Genomic DNA, 21,166 nt, shown 5'->3' with positions numbered 1-21,166 from the left:
CACTGAAGTGCAGAAACACTACATCCAACGATTTACACACATTGACACACCCTGGCGTCCGCTCACACACACAGGGAAGGAGTTAACAAGTCATCAGGAACAGCCACTGTGCGCTATTGGCTTGGGTTCCAGCATGTGGTCCTCTTGCCTCCTTTTATTGAGTGAATCCTGTATATAAGCTTGAGCAAATAGCTTAATAACATGCTATTTCAAATGTATTGTTCTGTGTAACAAGTAGTGTGTGCTGCCCAGTTGACATCCAACTAAATATTGTTATTCTATTCCTACTGTTCCCATGGAGCTGTCCATTCTGAGTCAACTTAGAACCATGACCCCATTTGGCCTGATTTTGGACCCTACAGCAACTCCTGACAAAATCAAATCAATGTTTATTTGTCACGTGCGCCGAATACAACAGGTGTAGATCTTACAGTGAAGTGGTTACTTACAGGCTCTAACCAATAGTGCAAAAAAGGTATTAGGTGAACAATAGGTAGGTAAAGAAATAAAACAGTAAAAAGACAGGCTATAAAAGTAGCGAGGCTACATACAGACGGTTAGTCAGGCTGATTGAGGTAGTATGTACATGTAGATATGGTCAAAGGGACTGCACATATGATGAACAGAGAGTAGCAGTAGCGTAAAAGAGGGGTTAGCGGGTGGTGGGTGGCGGGTTGTGGGTGGCGGGACACAATGCAGATAGATACTAGTCAAGCTCCCGTTGTTTGATCAGACTGCTGACTCGGCTAAGGACCAAGAGCAGTGTTTCCCTAACTTGGTCCTGGGGACCCCAAGGGGTGGACATTTAGTTTACTACACAGCTGATTCAAATAATCAACTCATAATCAAGCTTTGATTATTTCAATCAGATGTGTAAAGTAAAAAAATACAAATAAATGTGCACCCTTTGAGTTTATAGCCAGGTTATCGTTACGCATTGTGTATTTATTACTCATGTTATTATCTTTCTATTATTTTCTATTTTCCTCTGCATTGTTGGGAAGGGCCCATAAGCATTTCACTGTTAGTCTACACCTGTTGTTTACGAAGCATGTGACGAATACAGTTTGATTTGATTTGAGTTTTGGCAACCCTGACCTAAAGAATATGGTAAGATGTCAGTAGCGTTGTTCAACATTAAACTTTAACGGATGTTTTGCTCATTGTGTAAAGGGTTGGCACAGTCAGACAGGATAGATTCCCCAATGTCATGACCAACTGGTACAAACACTCCTTTACCCCTATGGCCATTGCCCTTTGAATACAGGGAAGAGGAGGAGGTAGGCTAGTCTGTCTGGTACTGGTAACATTGTCCTTGGTTGTCATAACATGGGGATGATGATGGTGATGGTGATATTGATGACGGTGATGATGACGTTGCTGATGATGATTTTGGTCAGCATATTTTTGATGGTATTGACGTGATGATTCAAGGATGTGCACAGTGAATTTGACTTATTATGTAACTTTGTGAATCGTTATACTTTTGTGCTGCTGCTAATGTTGATCGTTACGGCGATGTCTGTCAGCCCATGACTGATGTACTAGTCCACTGTTATTCAGTAGCATTGTGTTTGTGGATTTTATTCGTTTTATGTCTCAAGTGTTCCTCTGTTGCTAAAAACAATAGATTTCTAGTACAAATAATGTTATACATTGAAAGGGTCTGATATGTAAAAAATAATTGATACTAATTAATTAATACTTTTAAGTTCTATCCTCTAGGAATACATTGTACATCTTGTGTTATAAGTTTTTTACCCAAATAAATGCTGTTCAATTCTATTTCTTCCTCCTGAACCCATACAAGAGGTTTCAATAACTGTAGGCATACAATAGCTGCCTGAACCATATTGTTAAGAGGACAGCTTCCAAGTCTCATTTTAAAGCAATTATTGGAAGTATGGAGAGGTCTATCATCGGGTTCTCATAATGGGACAGTGAGCTGTTAATGCTCACATTTTATTGGCTACAATAAGACGTTACATAGTCCTCGAGACAGTCCTCAAGTACTTGGGAAGATCTCAATTGCATGGCTGAATGGAAAACTGAATGAGCCAAGCAGAATGAGAAACTGCTTCACTCTGAGCGTCACTTGACACAAAGATTATCCCAATGAATGGAGAAAGCCGACTCATCTGAAGCTACATTTGTGGATTGTAATACATCGACAGGAGGAAAACTTTCTAAACATTCTGTAAGCACAGAATACAGATCCACAAGCTTTTTGAATGCGCAAATGCATATTCCACAGTTCAGAACATTTTATCACAAATTGTTCTATATTTGTTTATATTGTAATTCTATTTGTGAGCTATGTTGATATACACTACATGACCAAAAGTATGTGGACACCTGTTCGTCGAACGTCTCATTCCAAAATCATGGGCATTAATATGGAGTCCGTCCCACCTTTGCTGCTATAACAGCTTCCACTCTTCTGGGAAGGCTTTCCACTAGATGATGGAACATTGCTGCGGGGACTTGCTTCCATTCAGCCACAAGAGCATTAGTGGCACAGCGGTCTAAGGTACTGCTTGAGGCATCACTACAGCCCCGGGTTCGATCCAGGCTGTGTCACAGCCGGCCGTGACCGGGAGACCCCAAGAGGCAGCGCACAATTGGCCCAGCGTCGTCTGGGTTAGGGGAGGGTTTGGTCGGCCAGGATTTCCTTGTCCCAACGCGTTCTAGCGACTCCTTGTGGCGGGCTGGGCGCCTGCAAGCTGACTAGGGTCGTCATTTGGACCGTGTTTCCTCCGACACATTGGTGCGGCTGGCTTCCGGGTTAAGCGAGCAGAGTGTCAAGATGCAGTGCGGCTTGGCAGGGTCGTGTTTCGGAGGATGCATGGCTCTCGACCTTCGGCTATCACGAGTCCGTAGGGGAGTTGCAGTGATGGGACAAACTGTAACTACCAATTTGATATCATGTAATTGGGGAGAAAAAGGGGTAAAATTCCCTGAAAATAAATACATTTGCATTAGTGAGGTCGGACACTGATGTTGGGCGATTAGGCCTGGCTCGAAGTCGGCGTTCCAATTCATCCCAAAGGTGTCCGATGGGGTTGAGGTCAGGGCTCTGTGTAGGCCAGTCAAGTTCTTCCACACTGATCTCGCCAAACCATTTATGTATGGTCCTCTCGCTTTGTGTACGGGGCATTGTCATGCTAAAACAGAAAAGGGCCTTCTCCAAACTGTTGCCACAAATTTGGAAGCATGCTGTAGCGTTAAGATTTCCCTTCACTGGAACTAAGGGGCCTAGCCCGAACCATGAAAAACACACCATTATTCCTTCTCCTCCACCAAACTTCACAACTTGGCACTATGCATTTGGGCGGGTAGCATTCTCCTGGCATCCGCCAAACCCAGATTCATCCGTCGGACTGCCAGATGGTTCCACTGCACCAGAGTCTAATGGCGGCGAGCTTTACACCACTCCAGCCGACGCTTGGTATTGCGCAAGGTGTTCTTAGGCTTGTGTGCAGCTGCTCGGCTATGGAAACCCATTTCATGAAGCTCCAGACGAACAGTTCTTGTGCTGACTTTGCTTCCAGAGGCAGTTTGGAAATCGGTAGTGAATGTTGCAACTGAGAACAGACGATTTTTACACGCTACGCACTTCAGCACCTCGTGGTCCCATTCTGTGAGCTAGTGTGATCTACCACTTCGAGGCTGAGCCGTTGTTGCTCCTAAGCATTTCCACTTCACAATAACAGCACTTACAGTTGACCAGGGCAGAAATTTGACGAACTGACTTGTTGGAAAGGTGGCATCCTATGACGATGCCAAGTTAAGTCACTGAACTCTTCAGTAAGGTCATTCCCCTGCCAATGTTTGTCTATGGAGATTGCATGGCGGTGTGCTCGATTTTATACACCTGTCAGAAATGGGTTTGGCTGAAATAAAAAAGTCAAACATGCTGTCGTTGTTCGCTCAAAGCCAGAGTACTACTCAACCCCCCTGCTGTGTGTGTGTGTGTGTGTGTGTGTGTGTGTGTGTGTGTGTGTGTGTGTGTGTGTGTGTGTGTGTGTGTGTGTGTGTGTGTGTGTGTGTGTGTGTGTGTGTGTGTGTGTGTGTGTGTGTGTGTGTGTGTGTGTGTGTGTCTGTGTGTGTGTGTGTGTGTGGTGTGCAACAGAATCATGGTTGGTTCCACAATGAAAAACAGCAGGAGCAATAAACTAAGTACGCATACCTGAACCCACAATTTGCAGTTTGTGGCTGTGCACATTCATTTTCAATGCCGACAATACCCCGCTTATCTGTGCTCTTCCTTTCAGCATGGAGCAATATGTCAGAATCTGTTACAAACATTTCTGTATTTTTTCCCCTTCTGCTTACAATATCTGGGAGTTGGGTCAGTGCCAGCCAGATATAGAAAACATTCACCTGGCTGTGAGGTGTGTTCCACGATAGAAACAGAAAACCACCTCCGAGTGCTGTGATTCCTCTGCAACCTGTATCTCATCTCCTCTCCTTTCTTCTCCTCTTAAAAACATTTATCCTCTCCTTTCCGCAACAAACTATATCTGCGATCCTCACAACTATCTCAGCTCTCCTCTCCAAACTACACTGAAAAAATATATAAACGCAACATGCAACAATTTAAAAGATTTTACTGAGTTACAGTTCATATAACGAAATCAGTAAATTGAAATAAATGCATTAGGCCTTATTCTATGTATTTCACATGACTGGGAATACACGACTGTTGGTCACAGATACCTTAAAAAAGGTTGGGGTGTGGATCAGTGCGACACATCTCCTTTGCATAGAGTTGATCAGGCTGTTGATTGTGGCCTGTGGAATGTTGTCCCATTCTTCTTCAATGGCTGTGCGAAGTTCTGGATATTGGCGGGAACTGGAACATGATGTTGTACATGTCAATCCAGAGCATCCCTAACATGCTCAATGGGTGACATGCAGGCTACTGGGACATTTTCAGCTTCCAGGAATTCTGTACAGATCCTTGCAAAATGGGGCCGTGCATTATCATGCATAAACATGAGGTGATGGCGGCGGATGAATGGCATGACAATGGCCTCAGGATCTCGTCACGGTTTCTCTGTGCATTAAAATTGCCATTGATAAAATGCAATTGTGTTCGCTGTCCGTAGCTTATGCCTGCCCATACAATAACACCGCCACCACCATGGGGCACTCTGTTCACAACGTTGAACAGAGTGCAAACCGCTAGCCAACACAACGCCATTTATGCTGTCTGCCATCTGCCCGGAACAGTTGAAACCAGGATTCATCCATGAAGAGCACACTTCTCCAACGAGTCAGTGACCATCGTGAGCATTTGCTCACTGAAGTCGGTTACAACACTGAACAGCAGTCATATCAAGACCCTGGTGAGGACGACAAGCACACAGAAACCTAAGACAGTTTGTGCAAAAATTCTGGCTGGTCCCAAGACGATCCCGCAGGTGAAGAAGATGGATGTGGAGTTCCTGGGCTGGTATGGTTACATGTGGTCTGCGGTTGTGAGGCCAGTTGGACGTACTGCCAAATTCTCTAAAACAACGTTGGAGGCAGCTTATGGTAGAGAAATTAACATTCAATTATCTGGCAACAGCTCTGGTGGACATTCCTGCAGTCAATTGCCAATTGCACAGTCCCTCAAAACTTGAGACATCTGTGGCATTGTGCTGTGTGACAAAAAGGCACATTTTAGAGTGGCCTTTTATTGCCCCCAGCATAAGGTGCACCTGTGTAAGGGTTCATTCTGTTTAATCAGCTTCTTGATATGCCACACCTGTCAGGTGGATGAATTATCTTGGGAAAGGAGAAATGCTCACTGACAGGGATGTAAACAAAATTTGTGAGAAATAAGCTTTTTGTGCATATGGAACATTTCTGGGATCTTTCATTTCAGCTCATGAAACATGGGACGAACACTTTACATGTTATGTTTATATTGTTGTTCAGTGTATCTCTGCTACGCTCTCCTATCCTCTCCAAACTATCTCTGCTCTCCTCTCTTCTTCTCTTATCTTTTCCCCTCCTCTCCTCTCCCTTCCTATCTAGACGTGTGTACAAATCACCAGCAGTCTAATAACAGTTAATTTCCCCTGTCTACTGCCCAGCCTAACTAACTCATGTAGAATTAAACCTTGAGATGAACGAACCAGGACTCTCCACATTACAACATAACCTTGCAGGAGGGCAATTCCTTAACAGGTATTTATAGGCCTTTGGAGCAGTGAAAAGATAATATGTCTGCTGTAGAATAATTCTGGGAGGAGAAGGAGATTGTCTTCATTCCGTTTAAAGGATAATGGAGGCCACAGAGGGTTGAGACGATGGTGATCTTAAACATTTTGCATACAGTGTCTATAAAAAGTCTAAACCCTCTTTCAAAATGTTCACCTTTTGTTCTAACCCATTGATCTACAAATCCTACCCCACAACTTCCAAGTAAAAAAAATGTAATAATAAAAAGGAACAAAATAAGAATAACAATAACAAGGCTATATACAGGGGGCACCGGTACCGAGTCAGTGTGCAGGGGTACAGGCTAGTTGAGGTTTTCTGTACTTGTAGGTGGGGGCAAAGTGACTATGCATAGGTAACAAACAAACAGCGAGTAGCAGCAGTGTACAAGAGGGGGGGTCAATGTAAATTGTCCGGTGGCGATTTTTATGAATTGTTCAGCAGTTTAATGGCTTGGGGGTAGAAGCTGTTGAGGAGCCTTTTGGTCCTAGACTTGGCACTCCGCTACCGCTTGCCTTGCGGTAGCAGAGAAAACAGTCTATAACTTGGGTGACTGGAGTCTCTGACAATTTTATGAGCTTTCCTCTGACACCGCGTATTATATAGGTCCTGGATGGCAGGAGGCCCAGTGATGTACTGGGCCGTTCGCACTACCCTCAGTAGCGCCTTACGGTCAGATGCAGAGCAGTTGCCATACCAGGCAGTGATGCAACCGGTCAGGATGCTCTCGATCCGGTCTGGATGCTCTCAACCTTTTGAGGATCTGGGGACCCATGCCAAATCTTTTCAGTCTACTGAGGGGGAAAAGGTTTTGTCGTGCCCTCTTCACAACTGTCTTGGTATGTTTGGACCATGATAGTTCGTTGCTGATGTGGACACCAAGAAACTTGAAACTCGACCCGCTCCACTACAGCCCCGTCGATGTTAATGGGGGCCTGTTCAACCTGCCTTTTCCTGTAGTCCACGATCAGCTCCTTTGTCTTGCTCACATTGAGGGAGAGGTTGTTGCATGATACTTTGGTTGGATAAGTGTCCACTCTCCTTGTAATAGCAATCCTAAATTAGCTCAGGTGTAACCAATCACCTTCAAAATCACACACGGATTACAAGATACATTCAGGAGTTCCTGTAGGTTTGGTAAGATGAATGCCCCTTTCCCCACAGGTGTGATTACAATCTCTGAGAGTTTAGAGCTTGAGGTAGTCACCTCATACAAGTACTTGGGAGTATGGCTAGACGGTACACTGTCCTTCTCTCAGCACATATCAAAGCTGCAGGCTAAAGTTAAATCTAGATTTGGTTTCCTCTATCGTAATCGCTCCTCTTTCACCCCAGCTGACAAACTAACCCTGATTCAGATGACAATCCTACCCATGCTAGATTACGGAGACGTAATTTATAGATCGACTGGTAAGGGTGCTCTCGAACGGCTAGATGTTCTTTACCATTCGGCTATCAGATTTGCCACCAATGCTCCTTATAGGACACATCACTGCACTCTATACTCCTCTGTAAACTGGTCATCTCTGTACACCCGTCGCAAGACCCACTGGTTGATGCTTATTTATAAAACCCTCTTAGGCCTCACTCCCCTCTATCTAAGATATCTACTGCAGCCCTCATCCTCCACCCATTCTGCCAGTCACATTTTGTTAAAGGTCCCCAAAGCACACACATCCCTGGGTCGCTCGTCTTTTCAGTTCGCTGCAGCTAGCGACTGGAACAAGCTGCAACAAACACTCAAACTGGACAGTTATCTCAATCTCTTCATTCAAAGACTCAATCATGGACACTTACTGACAGTTGTGGCTGCTTTGCGTGATGTATTGTTGTCTCTACCTTCTTGCCCTTTGTGCTGTTGTCTCTGCCCAATAATATTTGTACCATGTTTTGTTGCTATGTTGTGTTGTTTTTTATATTTAAACTTTATTTAACTAGGCAAATCAGTTAAGAATAAATTCTTATTTACAATGACGGTCTACCGGGGAACAGTGGGTTAACAGCCTTGTTCAGGGGCAGAACTACAGACTTTTACCTTGTCAGCACAGGGATTTGATCCAGCAACCTTTCAGTTACTGGCCCAACACTCTAACCACTAGGGTACCTGCCGCGCCATGTGTTGCTGCCTTGCTATGTTGTTGTCTTAGGTCTTTCTTTATGTAGTAGTGTGTTGTCTCTCTTGTTGTGATGTGTGTTTTGTCATATCTATATATATATATATATATAATCCCAGCCCCCGCATAAGGCCTCTTGCCTTTTGGTAGGCCGTCATTGTAAATAAGAATTTGTTCTTAGGCTGTTGGGGATACCCCTTCCCGTTCGGATACAGAATAAATCGAATAATTTAAATTTCTCAAACAATCAACTATCTTACACCCTTTGAAAGATAAACATCTCCTTAATCTAACCACGTTGTCCGATTTCAAAAAGGCTTTACGGCGAAAGCATAAAGTTAGATTATGTTAGGACAGTACATTGAAAATAGCTGTGTGTAATGTTTTGTCAACGCAAAGACAGGCGTCACCAAAAGCAGAAAACCAGCTAAAATGATGCACTAACCTTTGACAATCTTCATCAGATGACACTCCTAGGACATTATGTTAGACAATACATGCATTTTTTGTTCTATCAAGTTCATATTTATATCCAAAAACAGCTTTTTACAGTGGCGGTGAAATTCAGAAAATATTTTCCCTCAAATGCTGCCGGTGAATCAGCGCTACAATTTACAAAATTACTATTCGAAAACATTGGTAAATTATAATATTGTCATTCAAAGAATTATCGATTAACATCTCGTGAATGCAACCGCATTGCCAGATTTCAAAATAACTTTACTGGGAATTCACACTTTGCAATAAACGAGGTGCTATGCTAAGAAAAATAGGCTAGGCGATACATGTTAGCGCAATCTTGGAACCATCTAAAATCAAATATACTATTGTAAATATTCACTTACCTTTGATTATGTTCATCAGAAGGCACTTCCAGGAATCCCAGGTCCACAACAAATGTAGTTTTGGTCGAAAAAGTTAATAATTTATGTCCCAATAGCTCCTTCTTGTTAGCGCGTTCTGTAGGCTACTCAAAATGTACCGAAGCCCGCGGGACTTGTCGCCACGAAAGAGAAAAAAATATATATTTACGTTCGTTCAAACATGTCAAACGTTCTGTGGCATAAGTCTTTAGGGCCTTTTTCAATCAGAACTTCAAAAATATTCAAGGCGGACGATTGCATTGTCTTATAAAACGTTTCGGAAAGAAAGGGTCCCCACACGCATGCGCGTCATAGTAGACATGGCCATCCGCCTATGACCAACTTTCCAGGCCTCTCGTTCGGTCAGTTTTTACAGGAGAACACTCAAACCACTTTGTAAAGACTGTTGACATCTAGTGGAAGCCTTAGGAAATGCTAAATGAAACCTAACTCACAGTGTGTCTCATAGGCAAAGTGTTGAAGGTGATTCCACAAATCAGATTTCCACTTCCTGCATGGAATCTTCTCAGGTTTTGGCCTGCCATATGAGTTCTGTTATACTCACAGACACCATTCAAACAGTTTTAGAAACTTTAGAGTGTTTCCTATCCGAATCTAATTATATGCATATTCTAGTTAGTGGGCAGGAGTAGTAACCAGATTAAATCGGGTACGTTTTTTATCCGGCCGTGCAAATACTGCCCCCTATCCCCAACTGGTTTTAACTGACTTGCTTAGTTAAATTAAGGTTAAATAAAAAATTAAGGTTCCCTCTTCCGGGTACTGAATTGCAAAGCAAACACTCAACCATGAGCACCAAGGAGCTTTCAAAAACAGTTTTGTAAAGAAGCATAGTCAAATCTACATGAGCAAAGTTTGTAGAGGCCCATCCCAAAGGTGCTTTCACCAAGTATTAACACAACGGGGTGATCATCATCATCAACATGTATGTTGACCTTGTCTTTAGCAGGAGGATTGACTAGACTAGAGGCCATCCTTTCCATGGATGATGACAATGCCAACACCCTTTGCCCTTCACCCCTGACTGAAGCAGCTGTACTGTGGTGCCAGCCAACTGTGTGTGTGTGTGTGTGTGTGTGTGTGTGTGTGTGTGTGTGTGTGTGTGTGTGTGTGTGTGTGTGTGTGTGTGTGTGTGTGTGTGTGTGTGTGTGTGTGTGTGTGTGTGTGTGTGTGTGTGTGTGTGTGCGTGCGTGCGTGCGTGCGTGCGTGCGTGCGTGCGTGTGTGTGCGCCCATGTCTCCTATAAGCCCCATGTTCTAATGGCAGCTGCTGTCCCCTTAATCAGTGGCTGCTCCCAGGGCCATGGGCAGGGAGGGCAGAGGAGAGTCCTTCAGTCCTGGCCCTAAACTCCACTTTGTGCTCCTCTCACTTGTCACAGAGTTTGTTGTCATAGCTCCCCTGACTAACACACACACTCAGAGCCAATAACACCCATCTGCCAAGTAGACTAAGCACAAACAAATACACACACATGCGTGTGCACACACAAATGCATGCGCTCGCACACACACGCCCTCGAACCAGTCACCTCTTCTCCCATGCAACTGTAAGTGCCAGACAACCTTGAGAGTGGCAGGTGGCACCATCTGTCTATTATACAGTACATTGGCCCCGGGGCACATAACTTCACACATACTGGAGCTATCTCTTCACCTACTGCAGGCCCTTACAGAGTGTCAGTACAAGGTATCTCAGATCTCCAAGTCTAATAAATATTGACACACGTCTAACAAATAAAATAGTGTCTGTGGCAGGTAGGCTTTTGACAGAATTGACACACAGACAGCAGAAAAATGGACCACTGTATGCAAACTTTACGGCCCCTAAACTGTTACTTGATCAAACTTTGGGTGTGTATGTAATCACTTCCCTGGGTAGTATCTCTAAGGGTTCAGTAAAGCCAGGGGGGGCAGAGCTCACATGATTAACAGCCTGCTGAAGAATGACCTCTCTCCTGCTGGGAAGACACAGACTAATTACAACCTTTGCTCTCCTCCCATCACACAGGGCAGTGTGTGTGTGTGTGTGTGTGTGTGTGTGTGTGTGTGTGTGTGTGTGTGTGTGTGTGTGTGTGTGTGTGTGTGTGTGTGGCAGGAGGGGGTTAAGACAGTTCAGAGGAGGGGGTAAAGTCAGTTCAGAGGAGGGGTTAAAGTCAGTTCAGAGGAGGGGGGTAAAGTCAGTTCAGAGGAGGGGTCAAAGAAGGGGATTAAAGTCAGTTCAGAGGAGGGGGATGAAGTCAGTTCAGAGGAGGGGGTTAAAGGAGGGGGTTAAAGTCAGTTCAGAGGAGGGGGTTAAAGAAGGGGATTAAAGTCAGTTCAGAGGAGGGGGATTAAGTCAGTTTAGAGGAGGGGGATGAAGTCAGCTCAGAGGAGGGGGTTAAAGGAGGGGGTTAAAGTCAGTTCAGAGGAGGGGGGTTAGGTTAGTTCAGAAGAGGGGGGTAAAGTCAGTTCAGATGAGGGGGGTAAAGTCAGTTCAGAGGAGGGGGTTAAAGGAGGGGGTGAGGTTAGTTGAGAGGAGGGGGGTTGATGTCAGATGAGAGGAGGGGGTTAAAGTCAGTTCGGAGGAGGGGGTTGAAGTCAGTTCGGAGGAGGGGGTTAAAGTCAGTTCGGAGGAGGGGGTTGAAGTCAGCTCAGAGGAGGGGATTGAAGTCAGTTCGGAGGAGGGGGTTAAAGTCAGTTCGGAGGAGGGGTTAAAGTCAGTTCGGAGGAGGGGATTAAAGTCAGTTCAGAGGAGGGGGTTAAAGTCAGTTCGGAGGAGGGGTTAAAGTCAGTTCGGAGGAGGGGGTTACAGTCAGTTCAGAGGAGGGGGTTACAGTCAGTTCGGAGGAGGGGGATAAAGTCAGTTCAGAGGAAGGGGTTAAAGTCAGTTCGGGGGAGGGGTTAAAGTCAGTTCGGAGGAGGGGGTTGCAGTCAGTTCGAAGGAGGGGGTTATAGTCAGTTCGGAGGAGGGGGTTAAAGTCAGTTCGGAGGAGGGGGTTGAAGTCAGTTCAGAGGAGGGTGGTAAAGTCAATTCAGAGGAGGGGAGAAAAGTCAGTTCAGAGGAGGGGTGTTACAGTCAGTTCAGATGAGGGGGTTAAGTCAGATCAGAGGAGGGGGGTTTAAGACACTTCAGAGGAGGGGGGTTAAAGTCAGTTCAGAGGAGGGGGGTTAAGACAGTTCAGAAGATGGGGGTAATGTCAGTTTAGAGAAGGGGGTTGAGATCAATTTGGAGGAGGGGAGTAAAGGCATTTTGGAGGAGGGGGTTGAAGTCAGTTAGGAGGAGGGGGTTGAAATCAGTTCAGAGGAAGGGGTTAAAGTCAGATCAGAGGAGGGGGTTGAAGTCAGTTCGGAGAAGGGGATTAAAGTCAGTTCGGAGGAGGGGGGTAAAGTCAGTTCAGAGGAGGGGGTTGAAGTCAGTTCGGAGGAGGCGGTTAAAGTCAGTTCGGAGGAGAGTTAAAGTCAGTACAGAGTAGGGTAGTAAAGTCAGTTCGGAGGAGGGGTTAAAGTCAGTTCAGAGGAGGGGAGTAAAGTCAGTTCGGAGGAGGGGAGTAAAGGCAGTTCGGATGAGGGGGTTAAGTCAGTTCAGAGGAGAGGAGTTAAGTCAGTTCGGAAGAGGGGGTTAAAATCAGTTCGGAGGACGGGGTTGAAGTCAGTTTGGAGGAGGGGGTTGAAGTCAGTTCAGAGGAGGGGGTTAAAGTCAGTTCAGAGGAGGGGAGTAATGTCAGTTCAGAGGAGGGGTTAAAGTCAGTTCAGAGGAGGGGAGTAAAGTTAGTTCGGAGGAAGGGTTAAAGTCAGTTCAGAGGAGGGGTTAAAGTCAGTTCGGAGGAGGGGTTAAAGTCAGTTCAGAAGAGGGGAGTAAAGTTAGTTCGGAGGAGGGGTTAAAGTCAGTTCAGAGGAGGGGGTTAAAGTCAGTTCGGAGGAGGGGGTTGAAGTCAGTTCAGAGGAGGGGGTTACAGTCAATTCAGAGGATGGGAGTAAAGTCAGTTCAGAGGAGGGGGTTAAAGTCAGTTCAGAGAAGGGGGTTAAAGTCAGTTCGGAGGAGGGGTTGAAGTCAATTCGGAGGAAGGGGCAAAAGTCAGTTGAGAGGAGGGAGGTTGAAGTCAGTTCAGAAAAGGGGGTAAAGTCAGTTCAGAGGAGGGGGTAAAGTCAGTTCAGAGGAGGGGGGTTGAGGTCAGTTGAGAGGAGGGGGTTAAAGTCAGTTCGGAGGAGGGGTTAAAGTCAGTTCAGAGGAGGGGGTTTGAAGTCAGTTCGGAGGAGGGGTTGAAGTCAGTTCAGAGGAGGGGAGTAAAGTTAGTTAGGAGGAGGGGTTGAAGTCAGTTCAGAGGAGGGGGTTACAGTCAATTCAGAGGATGGGAGTAAAGTCAGTTCAGAGAAGGGGGTTAAAGTCAATTCGGAGGAGGGGGTTGAAGTCAATTCGGGGGAGGGGGCAAAAGTCAGTTGAGAGGAGGGGGGTTTAAGTCAGATCGGAAAAGGGGGTTAAGTCAGTTAAGAGGAGGGGGGTTAAGGTCAGTTGAGAGGAGGGGGTTAAAGTCAGTTCAGAGGAGGGGTTAAAGTCAGTTCAGAGGAGGGGGGTTGAAGTCAGTTCGGAGGAGGGGTTAAAGTCATTTCAGAGGAGGGGGTAAAGTCAGTTCAGAAGATGGGGGTAATGTCAGTTTAGAGGAGGGGGTGAGGTCAATTTGGAGGAGGGGAGTAAAGGCAGTTCAGAGGAGGGGTTAAAGTCAGTTCAGAGGAGAGGGTTAAAGTCAGTTGAGAGGAGGAGAGTGAAGTCAGTTCAGAGGAGGGGTTAAAGTCAGTTCAGAGGAGAGGGTTAAAGTCAGTTCAGAGGAGGGGTTACAGTCAATTCAGAGGATGGGAGTAAAGTCAGTTCAGAGAAGGGGGTTAAAGTCAGTTCGGAGGAGGGGGTTGAAGTCAGTTCAGAGGAAGGGGTTACAGTCAGTTCAGAGTAGGGGGGTAAAGTCAATTCAGAGGAGGGTAGTAAAGTCAGTTCAGAGAAGGGGGTTAAAGTCAGTTCAGAGAAGGGGTTTAAAGTCAGTTCGGAGGAGGGGGTTGAAGTCAATTCGGAGGAAGGGGCAAAAGTCAGTTGAGAGGAGGGAGGTGGAAGTCAGTTCAGGGAAGGGGGTTAAAGTCAGTTCAGAGGAGGGGGTAAAGTCAGTTCAGAGGAGGGGAGTAAAGTTAGTTCGGAGGAAGGGTTAAAGTCAGTTCAGAGAAGGGGTTAAAGTCAGTTCAGAGGAGGGGTTAAAGTCAGTTCAGAGGAGGGGAGTAAAGTTAGTTCGGAGGAGGGGTTAAAGTCAGTTCAGAGGAGGGGAGTACAGTCAGTTCAGAGAAGGGGGTTAAAGTCAGTTCAGAGGAGGGGGTTAAAGTCAGTTCGGAGGAGGGGGTTGAAGTCAGTTCAGAGGAGGGGGTTTCAGTCAATTCAGAGGATAGGAGTAAAATCAGTTCAGAAATGGGGGTTAAAGTCAGGTCTGAGGAGGGGGTTAAAGTCAGTTCGGAGGAGGGGGTTAAAGTCAGTTCGGAGGAGGGGGTTGAAGTCAATTCGGAGGAAGGGGCAAAAGTCAGTTGAGAGGAGGGAGGTGGAAGTCAGTTCAGAGAAGGGGGTTAAAGTCAGTTCAGAGGAGGGGGTTGAAGTCAGTTCAGAGGAGGGGGTTACAGTCAATTCAGAGGATGGGAGTAAAGTCAGTTCAGAGGAGAGGGTTAAAGTCAGTTGAGAGGAGGGGGGTTGAAGTCAGATCAGAGGAGGGGGTTGAAGTCAGTTCGGAGGAGGGGTTTGAAGTCAGTTCAGAGGAGGGGAGTAAAGTCAGTTGGGAGGAGGGGTTAAAGTCAGTTCAGAGGAGGGGGGTTGAAGTCAGTTCGGAGGAGGGGTTAAAGTCAATTCGGAGGAGGGGGTTGAAGTCAATTCGGAGGAGGGGGCAAAAGTCAGTTGAGAGGAGGGGGGTTGAAGTCAGTTCGGAAAAGGGGGTTAAGTCAGTTCGGAGGAGGGCGCAAAAGTCAGTTGAGAGGAGGGGGGTTGAAGTCAGTTCGGAAAAGGGGGTTAAGTCAGTTCAGAGGAGGGGGGAAAAAGTCAGTTGAGAGGAGGGGGTTAAAGTCAGTTCGGAGGAGGGGTTAAAGTCAGTTCAGAGGAGGGGGGTTGAAGTCAGTTCGGAGGAGGGGTTAAAGTCAGTTCAGAGGAGGCGAGTAAAGTCAGTTCGGGGGAGGGGTTAAAGGCAGTTCAGAGGATGGGAGTAAAGTCAGTTCGGAGGAGGGATTGAAGTCAGTTCAGAGGATGGGGTTACAGTCAATTCAGAGGATGGGAGAAAAGTCAGTTCAGAGGAGAGGGTTAAAGTCAGTTCAGAGGAGGGGTTACAGTCAATTCAGAGGATGGGAGTAAAGTCAGTTCAGAGAAGGGGGTTAAAGTCAGTTCAGAGAAGGGGGTTAAAGTCAATTCGGAGGAGGGGGTTGAAGTCAATTCGGAGGAGGGAGCAAAAGTCAGTTGAGAGGAGGGGGGTCTAAGTCAGATCGGAAAAGGGCGTTAAGTCAGTTCAGAGGAGGGGGGTTAAGGTCAGTTGAGAGGAGGGGGTTAAAGTCAGTTCGGAGGAGGGGTTAAAGTCAGTTCAGAGGAGGGGGGTTGAAGTCAGTTCGGAGGAGGGGTTAAAGTCAGTTCAGAGGAGGGGGTAAAGTCAGTTCAGAAGATGGGGGTAATGTCAGTTTAGAGGAGGGGGTGAGGTCAATTTGGAGGAGGGGAGTAAAGGCAGTTCAGAGGAGGGGTTAAAGTCAGTTCAGAGGAGAGGGTTAAAGTCAGTTCAGAGGAGGAGAGTGAAGTCAGTTCAGAGGAGGGGTTAAAGTCAGTTCAGAGGAGAGGGTTAAAGTCAGTTCAGAGGAGGGGTTACAGTCAATTCAGAGGATGGGAGTACAGTCAGTTCAGAGAAGGGGGTTAAAGTCAGTTCAGAGAAGGGGGTTAAAGTCAGTTCGGAAGAGGGGGTTGAAGTCAGTTCAGAGGAAGGGGTTACAGTCAGTTCAGAGGAGGGGGGTAAAGTCATTTCAGAGGAGGGGAGTAAAGTCAGTTCAGAGAAGGGGGTTAAAGTCAGTTCAGAGAAGGGGGTTAAAGTCAGTTCAGAGGAGGGGTTACAGTCAATTCAGAGGATGGGAGTAAAGTCAGTTCAGAGAAGGGGGTTAAAGTCAGTTCAGAGAAGGGGGTTAAAGTCAATTCGGAGGAGGGGGTTGAAGTCAATTCGGAGGAGGGAGCAAAAGTCAGTTGAGAGGAGGGGGGTCTAAGTCAGATCGGAAAAGGGCGTTAAGTCAGTTCAGAGGAGGGGGGTTAAGGTCAGTTGAGAGGAGGGGGTTAAAGTCAGTTCGGAGGAGGGGTTAAAGTCAGTTCAGAGGAGGGGGGTTGAAGTCAGTTCGGAGGAGGGGTTAAAGTCAGTTCAGAGGAGGGGGTAAAGTCAGTTCAGAAGATGGGGGTAATGTCAGTTTAGAGGAGGGGGTGAGGTCAATTTGGAGGAGGGGAGTAAAGGCAGTTCAGAGGAGGGGTTAAAGTCAGTTCAGAGGAGAGGGTTAAAGTCAGTTCAGAGGAGGAGAGTGAAGTCAGTTCAGAGGAGGGGTTAAAGTCAGTTCAGAGGAGAGGGTTAAAGTCAGTTCAGAGGAGGGGTTACAGTCAATTCAGAGGATGGGAGTACAGTCAGTTCAGAGAAGGGGGTTAAAGTCAGTTCAGAGAAGGGGGTTAAAGTCAGTTCGGAGGAGGGGGTTGAAGTCAGTTCAGAGGAAGGGGTTACAGTCAGTTCAGAGGAGGGGGGTAAAGTCATTTCAGAGGAGGGGAGTAAAGTCAGTTCAGAGAAGGGGGTTAAAGTCAGTTCAGAGAAGGGGGTTAAAGTCAGTTCGGAGGAGGGGGTTGAAGTCAATTCGGAGGAAGGGGCAAAAGTCAGTTGAGAGGAGGGAGGTTAAAGTCAGTTCAGAGGAGGTGGTAAAGTCAGTTGAGAGGAGGGGGGTTAAGTCAGTTCAGAGGAGGGGGTTTGAAGTCAGTTCGGAGGAGGGGAGTAAAGTCAGTTCAGAGGAGGGGTTAAAGTCAGTTCGGAGGAGGGGTTAAAGTCAGTTCAGAGGAGAGGGTTAAAGTCAGTTCAGAGGAGCGGTTTAAGTCAGTTCAGAGGAAGGGGTTACAGTCTGTTCAGAGGAGGGGGGGTAAAGTCAATTCAGAGGAGGGGAGTAAAGTCAGTTCAGAGAAGGGGGTTAAAGTCAGTTCAGAGAAGGGGGTTAAAGTCAGTTCGGAGGAGGGGGTTGAAGTCATTTCGGAGGAGGGGGGTTAAGACAGTTCAGAAGATGGGGGTAATGTCAGTTTAGAGGAGGGGGTGAGGTCAATTTGGAGGAGGGGAGTAAAGGCAGTTTGGAGGAGGGGGTTGAAGTCAGTTAGGAGGAGGGGGTTAAAGTCAGTTCAGAAGAGGGGGTTAAAGTCAGATCAGAGGAGGGGGTTGAAGTCAGTTCGGAGGAGGGGGTTGAAGTCAGTTCAGAGGAGGGGAGTAAAGTCAGTTCGGAGGAGGGGTTAAAGTCAGTTCAGAGGAGGGAAGTAAAGTCAGTTCGGAGGAGGGGTTAAAGTCAGTTCGGAGGAGGGGGTTGAAGTCAGTTCGGAGGAGGGGGTTGAAGTCAGTTCAGAGGAGGAGAGTGAAGTCAGTTCAGAGGAGGGGTTAAAGTCAGTTCAGAGGAGAGGGTTAAAGTCAGTTCAGAGGAGGGGTTACAGTCAATTCAGAGGATGGGAGTAAAGTCAGTTCAGAGAAGGGGGTTAAAGTCAGTTCAGAGAAGGGGGTTAAAGTCAGTTCGGAGGAGGGGGTTGAAGTCAATTCGGAGGAGGGGGTAAAAGTCAGTTCAGAGGAGGAGAGTGAAGTCAGTTCAGAGGAGGGGTTAAAGTCAGTTCAGAGGAGAGGGTTAAAGTCAGTTCAGAGGAGGGGTTACAGTCAATTCAGAGGATGGGAGTAAAGTCAGTTCAGAGAAGGGGGTTAAAGTCAGTTCAGAGAAGGGGGTTAAAGTCAGTTCGGAGGAGGGGGTTGAAGTCAATTCGGAGGAGGGGGTAAAAGTCAGTTCAGAGGAGGGGGGTTGAAGTCAGATCGGAAAAGGGGGAAAGTCAGTTCAGAGGAGGGGGTAAAGTCAGTTCAGAGGAGGGGGGTTAAGTCAGTTCAGAGGAGGGGGGTTAAGTCAGTTCAGAGGAGGGGGGTTGAGGTCAGTTGAGAGGAGGGGGTTAAAGTCAGTTCAGAGGAGGGGTTAAAGTCAGTTCAGAGGAGCGGGGTTGAAGTCAGTTCAGAGGAGGGGGTTAAAGTCAGTTCGGAGGAGGGGTTAAAGCCAGTTCGGAGGAGGGGGTTAAAGTTAGTTCGGAGGAGGGGAGTAAAGTCAGTTCAGAGGAGGGGGTAAAGTCAGTTCAGAGAAGGGGGTTAAAGTCAGTTCGGAGGAGGGGGTTGAAGTCAATTCGGAGGAGGGGGGTTAAGACAGTTCAGAAGATGGGGGTAATGTCAGTTTAGAGGAGGGGGTGAGGTTAATTTGGAGGAGGGGAGTAAAGGCAGTTTGGAGGAGGGGGTTGAAGTCAGTTAGGAGGAGGGGGTTAAAGTCAGTTCAGAGGAGGGGGTTAAAGTCAGATCAGAGGAGGGGGTTGAAGTCAGTTCGGAGGAGGGGTTTGAAGTCAGTTCAGAGGAGGGGAGTAAAGTCAGTTGGGAGGAGGGGTTAAAGTCAGTTCACAGGAGGGAAGTAAAGTCAGTTCGGAGGAGGGGTTAAAGTCAGTTCGGAGGAGGGGGTTGAAGTCAGTTCCGAGGAGGGCGGTTGAAGTCAGTTCAGAGGAGGAGAGTGAAGTCAGTTCAGAGGAGGGGTTAAAGTCAGTTCAGAGGAGAGGGTTAAAGTCAGTTCAGAGGAGGGGTTACAGTCAATTCAGAGGATGGGAGTAAAGTCAGTTCAGAGAAGGGGGTTAAAGTCAGTTCAGAGAAGGGGGTTAAAGTCAGTTCGGAGGAGGGGGTTGAAGTCAATTCGGAGGAGGGGGTATAAGTCAGTTCAGAGGAGGGGGGTTGAAGTCAGATCGGAAAAGGGGGAAAGTCAGTTCAGAGGAGGGGGTAAAGTCAGTTCAGAGGAGGGGGGTTAAGTCAGTTCAGAGGAGGGGGGTTGAGGTCAGTTGAGAGGAGGGGGGTTGAGGTCAGTTGAGAGGAGGGGGTTAAAGTCAGTTCAGAGGAGGGGTTAAAGTCAGTTCAGAGGAGCGGGGTTGAAGTCAGTTCAGAGGAGGGGGTTAAAGTCAGTTCGGAGGAGGGGTTAAAGCCAGTTCGGAGGAGGGGGTTAAAGTTAGTTCGGAGGAGGGGAGTAAAGTCAGTTCAGAGGAGGGGGTAAAGTCAGTTCAGAGAAGGGGGTTAAATTCAGTTCGGAGGAGGGGGTTGAAGTCAATTCGGAGGAGGGGGGTTAAGACAGTTCAGAAGATGGGGGTAATGTCAGTTTAGAGGAGGGGGTGAGGTCAATTTGGAGGAGGGGAGTAAAGGCAGTTTGGGGGAGGGGGTTGAAGTCAGTTAGGAGGAGGGGGTTAAAGTCAGTTCAGAGGAGGGGGTTAAAGTCAGATCAGAGGAGGGGGTTGAAGTCAGTTCGGAGGAGGGGGTTGAAGTCAGTTCAGAGGAGGGGAGTAAAGTCAGTTGGGAGGAGGGGTTAAAGTCAGTTCACAGGAGGGAAGTAAAGTCAGTTCGGAGGAGGGGTTAAAGTCAGTTCGGAGGAGGGGGTTGAAGTCAGTTCCGAGGAGGGCGGTTGAAGTCAGTTCAGAGGAGGAGAGTGAAGTCAGTTCAGAGGAGGGGTTAAAGTCAGTTCAGAGGAGAGGGTTAAAGTCAGTTCAGAGGAGGGGTTACAGTCAATTCAGAGGATGGGAGTAAAGTCAGTTCAGAGAAGGGGGTTAAAGTCAGTTCAGAGGAGGGAGCAAAAGTCAGTTAAGAGGAGGGGGGTTGAAGTCAGATCGGAAAAGGGGGTAAAGTCAGTTCAGAGGAGGGGGTAAAGTCAGTTCAGAGGAGGGGGGTTAAGTGATTTCAGAAAAGGGGGGTTGAGGTCAGTTGAGAGGAGGGGGGTTGAGGTCAGTTGAGAGGAGGGGGTTAAAGTCAGTTCAGAGGAGGGGTTAAAGTCAGTTCAGAGGAAGGGGGTTGAAGTCAGTTCAGAGGAGGGGGTTAAAGTCAGTTCGGAGGAGGGGTTAAAGCCAGTTCGGAGGAGGGGGTTAAAGTTAGTTCGGAGGAGGGGAGTAAAGTCAGTTCAGAGGAGGGGGTAAAGTCAGTTCAGAGTAGGGGTTAAAGTCAGTTCAGAGGAGGGGTTAGAGTCAGTTCGGATGAGGGGTTAAAGTCAGTTCGGAGGAGGGGAGTAAAGTCAGTTCGGAGGAGGGGTTAAAGTCAGTTCGGAGGAGGGGAGTAAAGTCAGTTCGGAGGAGGGGAGTAAAGTCAGTTCGGAGGAGGGGTTAAAGTCAGTTCGGAGGAGGGGAGTAAAGTCAGTTCGGAGGAGGGGAGTAAAGTCTGTTTGGAGGAGGGGTTAAAGGAGGGGGTTAAAGTCAGTTCAGAGGGGTTGGGTTAAGACAGTTCAAAGGCGGGGTTAAAGGTAGTTCAGAGGAGAGGGTAAGTTCAGTGTACCTCTATAACAATAAGGCAATTTGGTCCTCACAAATCTCTAGCCTTAATACAACGTAATTTCATATACTGAAAAAGGAACATCTGTCTACAGACCTTAATGTAACATGAATTAACTCATATCTGGGATGATATCAGAAATGAAGCCAAGCAGCCCCTCTAATGATAAGACACAATTAGAGAATCCATTTGAGTTCCTCCTAATTCAGTTGGAAAGGAAGGTAACATCGTATAATCCTTCTACAAACCTGCTATCGAGAGGTGTTTACAGCCTGCAACAGATTCTGCAGTACTGTAGCGTATTATCCTCTATCTGTTTGAAATCAGGGCAATCTAGATGTAAATCACTCTCCAATCATAGTACAAAAACCCATCATTCAATCCCTTCTTCATCCTTATCAA

The 21,166-nt window shown here is 47.0% G+C and overlaps 1 protein-coding gene across 11 annotated transcripts in view; it reads right to left on the bottom strand.

Annotated features, from left to right (window-relative positions):
* LOC115154336 (autism susceptibility gene 2 protein) overlaps positions 1-21,166 on the bottom strand; it is a 477,023-nt gene that overhangs the window by 356,031 nt on the left and 99,826 nt on the right. The window lies entirely within an intron of this gene.

This window comes from Salmo trutta, chromosome 19 (assembly GCF_901001165.1).
Source record: "Salmo trutta chromosome 19, fSalTru1.1, whole genome shotgun sequence".
Lineage (NCBI taxonomy): Eukaryota > Metazoa > Chordata > Actinopteri > Salmoniformes > Salmonidae > Salmo > Salmo trutta.
The sequence above is the reverse complement of the archived record's forward strand: the minus strand, read 5'-3'. Positions and strand labels throughout refer to the sequence as shown.